General features: G+C 39.2%; 1 protein-coding gene across 1 annotated transcript in view; it reads right to left on the reverse strand.

Moving 5' to 3' along the window:
• LRRC8C (leucine rich repeat containing 8 VRAC subunit C) overlaps positions 1–12,904 on the reverse strand; it is an 80,085-nt gene that overhangs the window by 19,707 nt on the left and 47,474 nt on the right. The gene's annotated exons all lie outside the window — the stretch shown is intronic.

The following is a 12,904-nucleotide window of genomic DNA, read 5'->3' on the forward strand; positions in this document are numbered from 1 at the left end:
TCAGATGCCAGTGAGCATCAGGAAATACTTGGCTTCTAGCTACTTTCCTCTGAGATGAAACAATTCATTTCACACATCTTCCAAATTGCCAGGTGATATCTGCCTAGTGATTCATAAAGCTGGAGCTAAGTGCTTACTCATTTAAGATACACAAAGAAGGGGCCAAGATTTGCGAGGCACTATCCCTTTATTCCCAAATGAAAAAGAAACCATCACGCCTCCATTAGGATCATGTATACATTCGACACTTCACTTAACAAAGGTGATTCTCTTACCACTGTAAATACAGACATACTGACTTTTTGAGGGAAGGATGACTATATACTATCAATGTTATATATTTTTAAACCATTGATTAGCCTGAGACTTTCCAGCCATCAAGGATGCTCTCAATTTCTGTATCCTAGTTGTATTTACCTTGTGTTTTCTTTTCCCTCTTTGAGGTCAGCTGCTCTAGGATACAAAAGGAATTAGAAAAGAAAATTCAAAAATGAAGGAGTGGGTCCGATTCAAAACTGCTTTCATTTTGCTTCATGGCATTTTCCCATAAGCCAAGTGGACTAGTGCATTATTTGATCCACTGCAATTCAAGATTTAAGTGGAAAGTATTCATTTTAAAGCCAAAACCATGTGAGAAGATTTAGTGAATATAAAAAAACTGTGGATAAACATTAGGAACTTACAGTTAATGATTCATAATGGAGACTGTTTCAGTTGCTTGAGAAATTTAAAATATTTATAATTATGCTCTTGAAATAATGAAGGGAAAGCTCTTTTTAAAGCAATCTCCAGGGACTGAAATCCTAGTTCTGTACTCAACATGACTTATCCCTGGACACACTGCAGTTCTCTGATAAACTGTGAGCTGAAGGAAGAGGAGAGAAACTTGGGGGGGGGGGGGGTCCAAAGAGAAACAAATCCTCTGGATGGTCCACACAATGTACAACCAGTATAAAGATGCAGAATTCTAAACAATGGAAGCATCCACACACAAACAAAAAACTGTTTTACTAAACAAAAACTAATTTACTCTAATAATCAAAGAATAAATTGCTCATCAAATGAACGATGTCAAGGCTGTGGTCAATCTATGGGAGGGAACTGATGGTATAGTTTACGAGAGAATGCCTGTGCCTTGTTGTGACATCCTGGAAGGCTTGCCAGAAAGGCAAAAGTCAAGGCAAGTGTTACTCATTTAGGTGTGTTGGATAGTAAGGAAAAATTTTTTTTTTAATCATCATGCTTTTTGGAAGCTAACCTATCTGGACTCCAGAAATATCATTAATTTGGATAAGAAAGGTTCCATACATTCCAGGCAAATGGATCTTTTACCATATAGGATGAATCTCAGTGATGGGTCTTTTTCTGACTTATCTAGGTGGTTGACCTCGGGGTAGAACTCAAGATTCTCCTTTGTTCCTCCTTCCTTCTTTCTAGGAGAAATGGGGTTAGTAGAGATAGCTGCATTCAAGGAAAAGTAGTGAATCTTGGTGCTCATAAGGGGTGAAGGCTCTGAGTTCAAGTGGCATGAGCTCTCAAGATGAGTTCTTCTGGACTCTCTTTAGAGCTTCCCTTGGGGGTCACCACTTTGAAGTCTCTCTTCTTTCTTGAAGCTGATGTGATATGATGGCTCTGGAACTGCCTCTGTTGGAAGCGGACCATCTCCTCGGAGGGCCTGGGGAGGATAGCTCAGACAAGTTCTCCCCCTGGCTTTAGGGAGAATCGACAATCAATCTCCTACCTCCACTGTCCCGATCTCAGTGTCTTCCTTGCCCTTTCCAACTCTGGACAGGCAGGGATTAAAGTGCAGGGAAAGAGGATAAGGCAGCTTCTTGAGCTGCCCTCCCCCTCCTCCTACCCCAGATCACATAGCCTTCAGTGGTTAGGCAAAGGAAGGCCTTGTGACTTATCTGAGGTCTGGCTTAGCTCACCAGGAGATTGATATAGTGAGTTTGGGGACAGAGTGGGGCTTTTATCAAATGTTCTTTTATTACATGTTCTTTTTTTTTCTTTTATCAAATGTTCTTTTGCCTGGTCTTGTCTTCTGTCCATATAGCTCCTGTAGGGTCCTCTGGGAGAGGGAAGAATTGAGAATTTGGTCCTTTCTCTTAGACCTTTCTCAATCTGTTTGCCAGAGACCCAACTAATCACACCTAGGGCTGAAGGAAATGCACCAGATGAAGGCATTTGAAGTCTACAGTTAAAGAGACTAAAAAGAATACATTTCTATTTTACCACCATTTTTTTCACAATAAACTGTGAAATGGAAATGATGCCAATTGAATAAAACTGAGGCTCAGAAAAACCATGTGTTTCACCTAAAAACCTATGGGAGAGTTCATGTTTTCCGTTAAAATGGTGATGTAATTGATGGCCTGTTTATTAAACAGAAGATTTGTGGTTAATGGTGCAGAATTTTTTGTTTTGTTTTAGTGTTTACTTATTTATTTTGAGAGAGAGAGGGAGAGAGAGAGAGTGAGCAGGGGAGAGGCAGAAAGGGAGAGAGAGAATCCCAAGCAGGTCCCTTGCTCTCAGTGCAGAGCCCGGTTCAGGGCTCGATCTCACACACCGTGAGATAATGAACTGAGCCGAAGTCAAGAGTTGGACGCTCAACCCACTGAGCCACACAGGTGCCCTGATAGTGCAGAATTTATAAAAATATAAAACTAAATGACTAACCAGTATGATCATGCACAAAAGTGAACTAGAAGGATATGTTTCTACCATATTTCCTCATTTTGCCGTAGGCATTTCTGAGCCCAACATCTCACACCCACATTTTAATTTTTTTCCCTCTTTTTTTAAAATTAGGTTTTAATTTTAATTCCTGTTAATATACAGTGTTATATTAGTTTCAGGCATACAATATAGTGTTTCAACAATTCCATACATCACCCACAGTAACTACATTTTAAAAGTTAACATAGGGGCACCTGGGTGGCTCAGTCGGTTAAGTGTCCGACTCTTGATTATGGTTCGTGGGACTGAGCCCCAGATCAGGTTCTGCTCTGACAGCGTGGGGCCTGCTTGGAATTCTCTCTCTCTGTCTCTCTGTGTCTCTCTCTCTCTCTACCTCTCTCTCTCCCCCCCAAAAAACGAAAAAACAAACAAACAAAAAAAAACTTTAAAAAGTTAACATCAATATCGCAAAACATAAGCTAACATATTTGAACTTAAAGTTACACAGCTTTAGCTTAAGGTATCAGTGCAAAGAATCTCACCAGCTCTTACAGACTAATATATTTTGAGTAGGGAGACACAGCTCAATTTAAAAATAGCTGACCCTAATTTGCCAGTTAGCAAAGTTTACTTCTTAGAGAAAGCTAATGTTTAGAACTTGCTATTATTACCTGATGAAAACTCACTATGCATATTGAAAAGCCTTTACTCCTTTATTCTTTAGGAAGAAGAAGTGCTGTTAAATAAAAAATCTAAGAGTCTTTATTTGCTATAATCTTCGAAGGAAACATATAATTAAATTTTACTTTGCCTCACAAGTCTTATTTTCTGTAACACAGCATAATACTTTCTTCCCCCAGGGATATAATTTAAATCATCCTATATAGAATGTAGACAAACTTGATTTCCCCAGGTAGACTTAACTGTTTTTCCTGCTTTGTAGTCATTGTAATAACTGGTCGTTGAAATATGACCATATAGCATGCACGCATACACACACACGCACATGCACACACACTGCAGCAATTATCTTGCGTTTTAGAAGGATGTACGTGAATGTTTATCTTTGCAAAAGTTTAAACACCTTCAGAGTCAAGAGCAAGTTTTGTGTTGTCAGAACTTAGCATGTAACACAGCACAGCAAACAAAACGGTAGAATGAAAGTCTGTTATTTTGCTTCTTCAACTATTCCTTAAGGAGACGGAGCCTTAATTATTTTGTATCCCCCATAGTACCTAACACAGTCCCGGGCACCTAGTCAACAGCCAGTACTGATTTACTTGCAGTTTCATGGCAAAAATTTCACTGAACAAAACACTTCTCCCTATCACCACATATACTCAAATAGGAACTAGGTATTAATCTGTCAAGGATGTTATAGAAGAGATTTCTATATTGGATGGGAACTTATATTAACTCACCTCTAAATTCTCCTCTAATTCTGAAATTCTATTTTTATTTTTTAGAGAAACTTAATTAGTGTGGGACTACAAACTTCAAAGAACAGAATAAACCGATATCATGGAAGTATCACCGTTACTCAAGAACCAGTAAATGTTAATTTTTAAAACCCCCTGAAAGACTAACGTATACTAAAGAGTTAATGAATATAAAAAACCCCTCAAAAGTCCATTTGAAAACTGGTTGTTTAGAATGAAGAAACCATTTTCCCACAAAACAACATGGAGGTTTTTAGACTCTTAGGGAAGCTCATAAAATCCAATCCCTGGGTAGAAGGTCAAGTATTAATATTTTTTGGAACTTAATCACTGCTCATAATATGGTTTACTTTGGGATGCTGGCAGTATACTTCTCTGTACAACATCTGAATAAATGGGCAATTGTCTAGATAAGAAAAACCTGGTTTTCACCATGACAGTCAACTACAATTGTATTAAAAAACCACCACACATGCCAAACATAACAAATTTTCAGTCTGTAAAATATACTCCATTGGTCTCACTGGATTGACTCTATAACTTGCTCTGCTGAGGTGCCTCAATTTCTATAAATTTCTTTGCTCTAACAGCATGCTATTTTTTTCTATACAAATTTTGACTCTAGTTTTCTAACACATGAAGCCACATAACCACCTATAAGTCAGGGTGTGTTGATCTCTTTCTAGCCCATTATTGCAAAACATCCTCAAAGGACTTTTTCCCCCCAAGTTTGTTGCTCAGACACAGAGCCAGTCTTACTTCTTTGTCACTGGGTTTATGCTAATTATTCTAAGGATTGTGCTCCCCAGTCTTACCCAGTTCTAGAAGGCTGTGGTTACTCTCTGATATTACTAAAGGAAAATTATTTGCTACTGGCTTCTTTTTCTACTTTTGGGGGAAGATCTGATTTTTATCACCTCCTTATTAATTACCCCACACAAAACTTTCCTCTGTCAGTTTTTGGTTCAGTTTTAAATTGCAAGTTCATATAATTGTTTTTATTATTATGACAGTCACTGAGTCCTTAGAGCTGCTGAAGCATATTAATGCATCCACTCAACACATTTCTTGAGTGCATGTCAAGTCTAAGACATGCAGGTGGGCAGCACAAAGATGAATTAGACACGCACCCTGCCTTTTAGCAACTTGAAGTCTTTTAGTAACTTGAAGTAGGAGTGATGAGATATGCTCTTGACATTTTCTGCCACACACTGTGGCTGAAGTGTCAACAAAGGGTCATGCTAATTGCTTTAGCAGTTCATAAGGTCCTAGCTTCCAAATGCTGTAGGATTAAATTCTTTGTCTTACGTCTGATGTCGGAGTCGACTTAAATCTGGAAGCGTCAACCTAAGACATGCTATTCGCAGGAGCACGGTGCTCCAAGGCATTAGTGGTAATGCTCACTTTAGGTTAATAGTGATGTCAAGCCTTATAAAGAGGATCCAAGCAAGAAAAACTGCAAGAGACCATACTCCCTGTTCTCTCTCTGTACCTGGAACACTGTCCTCCTCTGTTTCCTGTCTGGCATTTTCTTCCTATAGATACCTACACACCTCCTTCTTTCAGTTCCTTTAATTCTGCTCAAATGGCACCTTTTCAGAGAGGACTTCCTTGACCACCCTATTTAGAGTAGGACACTTGTCACTCTCCTAACATGGCTTTACTTTTCACAATTCACTTATATCTAATGTTGCACTTTAAATTTTTCATTTTTTTTGCCAGGGACTTGTCATGTTTTATCACCACCTAACCTCACTGCTTGGCACTATTTATTATATGTAGAGAACAAAGGAACATTGTTTGCATGACACATGGATTCTTGAGCCATTCACTTTCTGGAAGGGCATCTCTAAGAAGAGAAAACTCACTACTTTGCATGACATTTTCAGAAAGTTCTTGACTTTTTGAGAGTCTGAGTTTGTACTCAGCCCAAATCGTCTTTCCTAAAACTTCTGCTATTGGTTCTATTTGGTGTTCTAGGACACACGGAATGGTTTAAGCCATTTCAACTTTCCACAAGGCAGCCCTTCAGGTGTCTGCTGTCTATTCTCATGTTCCCTTCAATCTTCTCAACTTTAGGCTCAGTGTACTTCCATCAGGCCTCAGACAGGGGCCGTGGGTTCCTCTCTTGTACTGGTCACAGTCTCTGAAGTTACGGTGTGAAACACCCACAAATGAGTATAGTTATCTCTGTGATTCAAAGGTCTCAGCTCCTTCCCACGGCTGTTGGATGCTCACTGTACCTTAGCACATGGCAAAACATGTCTCATCTACTCTTCCTTGCTCACTCACCCCTTCATTCCGCAGGATGGGTTCTGGTGAGCACTCACACCTGCCTGTTACTGCTCTCGGTCATGGGGATATAGGATAAATCTGACAGATGAGGCATGGTCTTATGGAATTTATGTTACTAGGCAGTTCTTCCAACTAGATTTTTGCTTTTGAAACAAAAGGATGATAAATCTTAGAGTTAGTGATTCTTCTATTTGTAAAACTTGGAGTTAAGAAATTTCCAGCTTATGAAATCCAATAGAAATATTTGTACAGAGACTTAGAAGTTTATAACTGAAAGAAAGAAAAAGGATGAGATTTAAATGGAGCACCTGACTCATATTCTATAAAGAACATTTGAATAAATTAGTTTATATAGTTGGGGTGGGCTGAATGTGTATGCGCACGTGTATGCGTGTGTGTGTGTGTGTGTGTGTGTGTGTGTGTGTTAGGGAGAGGGGAACCTCAAGGGCAGAGGCTTGAATTACCCATATTCTTCAGTGCACAGTATATTATCAGTTCACGCAAAGCCCCTTTCTTCCTCCCTCCTCTCTCCCCTCCTCTTCCCCCTCCATCTCTTTCTTTATTCCTCTGTGCCATTCTAGTCCCCCCCCCCCCATGTGAGCACTTGTCATATAAATTTTGGTATAAGTTTATCAAATTTCTCAAAAAATCAAGCTGGAATTTTATTAATATTGCTTTTATTTCATAAAATAATTAATGGGGACTGGACCTCTTTGTAATATCAATTCTGTGCTAAGGGCACATAATATCTTTCCCTTAATTAAAATTGTCTCTTATGTCATTTACTAGACATTTTAAAGTTTTCTGTGAAGTTACCGTGTATCCTTTGTTAGCTTAATTCCTACATACATGATAGGTTTGGTGCTATTTTGAATGGTATCTTATTTTTTTGTTAAATCTTCTAGTTGGGAGTGTTTTATTACATATTTTAAAAAGTGAGCACAAAACAATAATACTGGGTAATTTTTTTTAACTATACAAAGGCTAAATGTTCCCAAACAGAAATTTTAAATATAACAAAAATGTAAGAGTTTATAAAGAAAACATTACCACAGAGGGAGAAGGCACAGCAAGCACTCTTTAAACAGAGGACTCCAGATATAAACTAGAAATTTCCTAGCCTTACAATTAAAATGCCGTCCCAGTGGTAGTCAAATCTTTTGATCTCAGGGCCCTTGTGTGGCTGAGATGACCCACATGTCATCAGTGTGGTGTCCTCAGTGAAATGGAAGAAGGGGACTTGAAGAGGAACCAAGTGAGGGCAGGGGAGGGCTAGTCAGTGTTTGGCTGGGAGGATTAGAGGACTGAGGAGGGTCTCCAAGTTCAGGACCCTGATTAGAAATACAAGATCATGCCCTCCATATCAGAGCAAACCTACTCAACAGAGACCTTTAAACATAGGTCTTGGTGAATTACAATCCAGGCTCAACAACAGAGACTAAATCTCCTTTGCTTCTTATAGGAAGAAAAAAAAACCCACAAAAAATCCTAAAGCCTATCAGTGCTGTGCTATTGAGGGAAAAGGTGTATTATTAAACAATCAATAGGCAACACGATCATAACAATCAATAATAGTGAGATAAAGGGAAATGTTCCTCCTTCACTGACTAGTATTGGACGGCATTAGACGATCTAAGAAAAGCATTTAGATTCATACCCCATGTTAAACCCAAGAGGATGAGGTGAAAGGCACTCATATATTATTCTGGTGGCCAGGGATTCACTGCATATTCAGTTGTCAAGGTGAAAGATGACAAGAGTCATGTTCTAGGGAAGATCAAAAGTATCAGTCTGAATAAACCACCATAACAAGGAAGTACTAACTAAGGCATATTTTTGTTACTTAGATGTAACAGCGACTTTGAAATAGTGCTTCTCTTACAGGACCCACCACCATCTTACAGAGATGGGAAAGGGTCCTCTTTAAAATTATTTTTGCCACCTAATGATTTCTGTTTATATTCCCCAAAGACTCAGAGCAGAATGATGACATGAGGGTACAAAGAAACTTCATAAAACATGATCTTAGATGAGGGTTTCATTTCGAGCCTACCCATTAGTGCCATCTGCTCTTTCACCAGGACTCTGAATTTCACCAAACACAACAGGCTAAGAATTTCTGAGTCTCCATTTTTAAATTCAAATTTGACAAAAGAAAAAGATCAACTAGAAATCCAGACAGTATGGGACAGAGAATGGGGGAAGGAGACAGAAGCCAGAACTCAGGGCACATTATTAAAATGAACTCTTTTGAAATCATTCTGGAGTCTACAATTTTTACCACTTGTACTTTCCTGGGAACTGCCTGTGAGCATTTTCACCTGAAGGCCATTGTCGTGCAAATGACATGGACAGCTGTAACTCAGAGAGGTGGAACTTACCTTCAATATGTACCAAAAAATCAAGGTGGGACTCAATTCCCACCAATAAGCCAGATGTCCCAAACTCTTCTCCAGTGTAACTCTGCTGGCCGGACTGCTCCTGGGGATTGGGTTAAGTCCCCGAGGATTTTTTTGTAGGTGCTTTCAAGTCATTGAAATCATTCTCTTGGCTTTTTTTTCTTTCCTAATTCAGAAAGCAGGAAATGTCTTTCTTGTGTAACAGTCACAAAGCAGTCCCCTTGGGCTTCCAGGGGGCTTGTTTCTTCCAGTTCCTGTTTCTGGTTTCTAACTACTAACTCTATATTTGGAACAGCCTGCCTGGGGGCTGTTTTGGATTTGGTCATAATAAGATAACCTGGAGTCACTGAGCAGAGATCTAAAGCAATCTTATTTTTCCAGGAAGCAATGTGTTGACCTTTCAGGATTTGTTCCATTTTATTGAGTGTGTTGAGTTTTTGAATAGCGTTGTTTATAGCAAAAAGTTGGGTGTTTACACTACTGGTCCTTAAGGGTGTATGACTATACAGGAATAGGATATGCACAGTCTCCCGGTTCACAATGAGTTTACATTTGCTTCTTATGTGGACGGATGTAATCTAAGGAATGCTCTTTATACATTCTCTTATTCCATGGCAGCCTTGAAAATAGCTACTTGCTTGGAAATGGACAAATATTTGTCAGAAGAGTAAGACCAGAGTGTTGACGACAATCCTTTTACATCAGGGCAAAAAAGAATGAACACTGATAACAACTTATTGATAGATAACAACTTCTTCCTTTCCCCAATAGTTTCAAAATGCATAGTGTTAAACCTATATGAACACAATATTATAGGAATAAACAGATAATCAACTTGCCACTGGACAAAGCCATTTGAAGAGTCAAAGAGACTCTTACCACCACTGAGCACTCTTGTAACCCTACCTTTGATTTTTTGCTTTGTCATGTTTTTGAACCATAAGAGTAACTTGTTTTGTAAATAAGATCGGAAAGAATTATCACACTTTCATTTTACAAAGGGAAACCCAAGGCATAAAAACACATTTTATGATAAGATTTTATGATTATTTAAATTATTGCCTTGGGAATGGGAAATTTGAGCTTCACAGAGAACCTTTTGTTTATGAAGTTATCAGTCATCAAGTCAATTTCAGAGGATTATGATATCAGAACTAAAATAAGAGTGCAAATTCTCCCCCTAAAGAATATTACTTTCATGTGTAATATGGATATATGAGATGGTTTTACTTTAATTTATACCATATTTTATTTCTTGTTTCTTTAATGTTTACTATAGGTTAAAAGTTATTCTTTCTTATAGTATGTGTACAGTGAATCATCTTTTAGAAAATCTAAAATGTAATTCAGGAAATTCCTTCTTTTTCTAACTTTCTATTTTCCCTTTTGGTCATTTTGCCTTTGTTTTTATACTTAAGATCCTGTTTCACAAGCCAAAATTTGGCCATATGATCTGTGCAGTTGTAATGCTTCCATACCATTCCAGAGCAGTGTGCACAGCGTTCGTGAAAGACCCATTCTGGAGAATCAACAGCAGTTTGGAAAATCCACTGTATCCCTCTTGGCTTTGGGACAAGTCACCTAACCTTTCAGATAAAAATTCTCATCTGAAAAATGGGACTAATTTACTTTTACAGTTTCATTCTGGGAGCTAAAATACATGCAGATTCTAGAACAGGTTCCCTTATCACGGTTACTCAATGCAGATGCGATTAGCATTGGAGATACGACAATTCCTCTGCTATGCAGGAATGTCCCACCCACCATGAGACGCCCTCTATAACGCCATTGATACTCATCAATGAGGGCTTTGTGAAATGATCATACTAAATCTTTTGTTTGTGCTGATTTTTCCTTCCACTCCTTTAAATATATATATATATATATATATATATATATATATATATATATATATATATGTATATGTACACACACACACATGCACACACACACATACACACACACATATATGTGTATATATATATTAATACACATATACACACATATGTACATATGTGTGTATATATACATATATATATATTAGTTTTGTATATTTATTCATTGAGACTGAGTTCAATTTTCATTTCCTCAAGTTCCTAACTTCCAGCAGCTGATATGACACCATGTTTAATGCTCTTGAAGTCTATCACCATTGAGGTGCTTACATGCTGAGTGGCATTGCTTATGGATTTCTATGGTCTTTTGACTACTAGCAATCTGAGGTCAGGGGCTGTATTATATTTCTCTTTCAGTGTCTAGCACTCTACACAATGCCTGACATATTGTGGGTACTTGGGGATGTTGTTGAATCAAATGGTCCACCTCCTACGAATTCTGAGACTGGTAACCTTCATATTCTGACACAATCTTCCTTTGAGGCATTTCACATTGTTTAGAGCCTTGACTTCTCAGACTATACTTCCCATATCTAGATAACTGGGGTCCGTTTTCTTCTAAAGACTATGAGAATGAAACAGGCCTGTGTGTGAAGGGACCAGGTTAGGTCAGTATCTGATATGCGGTGATGCTGGGTGGGGTGCTAGGTGGGGAGTTCCAAGAGCTACAGCACAGCAGAAAGATGCAACAGGGCTGTGCTCCAGGAACAGGATTCTGACCATGACACAGGAACAGGTGCTCCAGTTGTGCTTGAACTCACTTGTCCCTTCTGAACTTGCTATGGGTGCACTTCTTAAAGGATGTTCACTGTAGATATTTTCATCGGTTCTTGCTCTTGTTTTCATTTTGTTCCAGGTTAACTACTAGTTTTTATGGATAGTCTGTGTGGTTTCTCTTTTCTGCATTTCATCCTGCCATGGGACATGCCAACAAGAGAAACGATTCCAGGCCCTGCCATGGTAATAAAGTAAAACAGACACAGAGTCCTCCTGCTGATCTATGTCACCTCCCTCTGTGACTTCCCAAACTGGCCATTCTAAATATTTGCCCTTCTCCTCAAGGACCCTACTCCAGGCCTCCTTTCTTACCACATCCTATGGCCTCCTGCACCCTCACAAGCTCTCTCCAGATGTGTTGCTTTCTACCTCACAGAAGCTATTAGGTGCAAACTCTCATCTTTCTGTGCCTCGCCCCTGCCCCTCCAACCAAATGCATCTGTAGCCATCATTCCCATTGTGGTGGAAGATGCCCCCTCCCCCCAAATCAAGGGTTGTCCTGCCACTGGATCCTGGATCCATCACCTCCTCCTCTGTGAAGATGACCATCCTTCACTTACCCTGAGCTCCTTCCTGAGTCTTCTATCCAACTTCTGACTTAACAGGTCTACTTGGATATCTAACATATAACTCAAACTTATGCTCAAAAACAAACTTTTTCCAGTTGTTCAGGCCTAAAAATTTTAGTCATGATTTTTTTTCCCTCATACATCACATTCAATCTTTCAGCCAATCTTACAGCTTTTCCTTAAAAATATATCCAGAACCACTGCTTCAATCCCGGTGCAAGCCATCTGATTCATGTCTTGCCTGGATTTTATTGCACTAGCCTTCTTCTTCTTCTTTTTAATGATTTTTAAAATTTTTATTATTTATTTTTTTATTTTTTAGAGAGAGAGCATGTGAGTGAGGGAGAGGGGCAGAGGGAGAGAGAGAATTGTTTTTCAATGTTTATTTATTTTTGTGAGAGAGAGAGAGGTAGAGAGGGATGGGCAGAGAGAGATGGAGACACAGAATCCAAAGCAAGCTCCAGGCTCTGAGCTGTCAGCATGGAGCCTGATGTGAAGCTCGAACTCATGAACAGTGAGATCACGACCTGAGCTGCAGTCCAAGGCTCAACCGACTGAGCCACCACGTGCCCGAGAGACAGAATCCTAAGCAGGTTCCACACACAGTGCAGAGCCTGACATGGGGCTCAATCCAACGACCCTTGGCTCATGACCAGAGCCGAAATCAAGAGTTGGAGGTTCAACTGACTGAGCCACCCAGGTGCCCCTGCACTAGCCTTCTGAAATTAGCCTTCTAAACCTCCCTGCTTCTATCCTTGCCCCCTCTACTGTATTCTTAACAACTAGAGTGGTCTTGTTGAAATACAAGTTAGATAATGACACTCCTCTGCCTGAACCTCAAAACATGTTCC

The sequence above is a fragment of the Panthera onca genome, chromosome C1 (assembly GCF_046562875.1).
Source record: "Panthera onca isolate mPanOnc1 chromosome C1, mPanOnc1 haplotype 2, whole genome shotgun sequence".
NCBI classification, from domain to species: domain Eukaryota; kingdom Metazoa; phylum Chordata; class Mammalia; order Carnivora; family Felidae; genus Panthera; species Panthera onca.